This window comes from Sciurus vulgaris (assembly GCF_902686455.1).
Source record: "Sciurus vulgaris genome assembly, chromosome: 19".
Taxonomy (NCBI): domain Eukaryota; kingdom Metazoa; phylum Chordata; class Mammalia; order Rodentia; family Sciuridae; genus Sciurus; species Sciurus vulgaris.
Genome location: NC_136480.1, coordinates 25,046,944 through 25,050,461, shown reverse-complemented (window position 1 = coordinate 25,050,461; position 3,518 = coordinate 25,046,944).

Genomic DNA, 3,518 nt, shown 5'->3' with positions numbered 1-3,518 from the left:
CCTGAGCAGAGGTTCACGCCCCAGACCCCACTTCACAGCAGTAGTGCAGCTCAGATTCACTCCACACCCTGAAGAGAGCTTCACCTCCACAGACCCCTTTCCACAGCAGTAGTGTAGCTCAGATTCACTCAACACACCTGAATAAATCATCACCCCCCAGACCCCTCTTCACAGCAGTAGTGCAGCTCAGATTCACTCACACCCTGAAAAGAGCTTCACCTCCACATGCCCCTCTTCACAGCAGTAGTACAGCTCAGATTCCTCAACACCCTGAACAGAGCTTCACTCCCCAGGCCCCTCTTCACAGCAGTAGTGCAGCTCAGATTCCTCAACACCCTGAACAGAGCTTCACCTCCACAGACCCCTCTTCACAGCAGTAGTGCAGCTCAGATTCACTCAACAACCCTGAACAGAGCTTCACCCCCCAGACCCCTCTTCACAGCAGTAGTGCAGCTCAGATTCACTCAACACCCTGAACAGAGCTTCACCCTCCAGGCCCCTCTTCACAGCAGTAGTGCAGCTCAGATTCACTCAACACCCTGAATAGAGCTTCACCCCCCAGGCCCCTCTTCACAGCAGTAGTGCAGCTCAGATTCACTCAACAGACCTGAACAAATCTTCACACCCCAGACCCCTCTTCACAGCAGTAGTGCAGCTCAGATTCACTCAACACCCTTAACAGAGCTTCACCTCCACAGGCCCCTCTTCACAGCAGTAGTGCAGCTCAGATTCACTCAACACCCTGAACAGAGCTTCACCCCCCAGGCCCCTCTTCACAGCAGTAGTGCAGCTCAGATTCACTCAACACCCTGAACAGAGCTTCACCCCCCAGGCCCCTCTTCACAGCAGTAGTGCAGCTCAGATTAACTCAACACCCTTAACAGAGCTTCACCCGTAGGCCCCTCTTCACAGCAGTACTGTAGCTCAGATTCACTAGACAGACCTGAACAAATCTTCACCCCCCAGGCCCCTCTTCACAGCAGTAGTGCAGCTCAGATTCACTCACACCCTTAAAAGAGCTTAACCTCCACATGCCCCTCTTCACAGCAGTAGTGCAGCTCAGATTCACTCAACACCCTGAACAGAGCTTCACCACCCTGATCCCTATTCACAGCCGTAGTGCAGCTCAGATTCACTCAACACCCTGAACAGAGCTTCACCCCCCAGGCCCCTCTTCACAGCAGTAGTGCAGTTCAGATTCACTCAACACCCTGAACAGTGCTTCAACCCCCAGGCCCCTCTTCATAGCAGTAGTGCAGCTCAGATTCACACAACACCGTAAGCAGAGATTCACCCCCCAGGTCCCTCTTCTCAGCAGTAGTGCAGCTCAGATTCACTCAACAGATCTGAACAAATCTTCACCCCCTAGACCCCTCTTCACAGCAGTAGTGCAGCTCAGATTCACTCAACACTCTGAACAGAGCTTCACCTCCACAGGCCCCTGTTCACAGCAGTAGTGCAGCTCAGATTCACTCAACAGACCTGAACAAATCTTCACCCCCCAGACCCCTCTTCCCAGCAGTAGTGCAGCTCAGATTCTCTCAACACCCTGAACAGAGCTTCACACCCCAGGCCCCTCTTCACCGCAGTATGCAGCTCAGATTCATACAACACCCTGAAAAGAGCTTCACCCCCTAGGCCCCTCTTCACAGCAGTACTGTAGCTCAGATTCACTCAACAGACCTGAGCAAATCTTCACACCCCAGACCCCTCTTCACAACAGTAGTGCAGCTCAGATTCAATCCTCACCCTTACAGAGCTTCACCCCCCCCGGCCCCTCTTCACAGCAGTAGTGCAGCTCAGATTCACTCAATACCCTGAACAAAACTTCACTTCCACAGGCCCCTCTTCACAGCAGTAGTGCAGCTCAGATTCAATCAACACCCTGAACAGACCTTCACCTCCACAGGCCCCTCTTCACAGCAGTAGTGCAGCTCATATTCACTCAAAACCATGAACAGAGCTTCACCTCCCAGCCCCCTCTTCACAGCAGTACTGCAGCTCTGATTCTCTCAATACCCTGAGCAGAGCTTCACCTCCACAGACCCCCTTCACAGCAGTAGTGCAGCTCAGATTCACTCAACAGACCTGAACTAATCTTCACCCCCCAGACACCTCTTCACAGCAGTAGTGCAGCTCAGATTCAATCAACACTGTTAACAGAGCTTCACCTCCGCAGACCCCTCTTCACAGCACTAGTACAGCTCAGATTCACTCAACACCCTGAACAGAGCTTCACCCCCCATGCCCCTCTTCACAGCAGTAGTGCAGCTCAGATTCACACAACACCCTGAAAAGAGCTTCACCCCCTAGGCCCCTCTTCACAGCAGTACTGAGGCTCAGATTCACTCAACAGAACTGAACAAATCTTCACCCCCCAGACCCCTCTTCACAGCAGTAGGGCAGCTCAGATTCACTCACACCCTGAACACAGCTTCACCTCCACAGGCCCCTCTTCACAGCAGTACTGCAGCTCAGATTCACTCAACACCCTGAACAGAGCTTCACCCCCCAGACTCCTCTTCACAGCAGTAGTGCAGCTCAGATTCACTCAACACCCTGAACAGAGCTTCACCCCCCAGGCCCCTTTTCACAGCAGTAGTGCAGCTCAGATTCACTCAACACCCTGAACAGAGCTTCACCCCCCAGTCCCCTCTTCATAGCAGTAGTGCTGCTCAGATTCACACAACACCCTTAGCAGAGATTCACCCCCTAGACCCCTCTTCACAGCAGTAGTGCAGCTCAGATTCACTCCACACCCTTACAGAGCTTCACCCCCCCGGCCCCTCTTCACAGCAGTAGTGCAACTCAGATTCACTCAACACCCTTAACCAACCTTCACCTCCACAGACCCCTCTTCACAGCATAATGCAGCTCAGATTCACTGAATTACCTGAACAGAACTTCACCTCCACAGACCCCTCTTCACAGCATAGTGCAGCTCAGATTCACTCAACTCCATGAACAGACCTTCACCTCCACAGGCCCCTCTTCACAGCAGTAGTGCAGCTGAGATTCACTCAACACCCTGATCAGAGCTTCATCCCCCAGCCCTGTCTTCACAGCAGTAGTGCAGCTCAGATTCACTCAACACCCTGAACAGAGCTTCACCCCCCAAACCCTCATCACAGCAGTAGTGCAGCTCAGATTCACTCAACAGACCTGAACAATCTTTACCCCCCAGACCCCTCTTCACAGCAGTTGTGCAGCTCAGATTCACTGAACACCCTGAACAGAGCTTCACCTCCACAGACCCCTCTTCATAGCAGTAGTGTAGCTCAAATTCACACAACAGACCTGAACAAATCTTCACCCCCCCAGACCCCTCTTCACAGCAGTAGTGCAGCTCAGATTCACTCAACACCCTGAACAGAGCTTCACCCCCCAGGCCCCTCTTCACAGCAGTAGTGCAGCTCAGATTCACACAACACCCTGAAAAGAGATTCACCCCCCAGGCCCCTCTTCACAGCAGTACTGTAGCTCAGATTCACTCAACATACCTGAACAAATCTTCACCC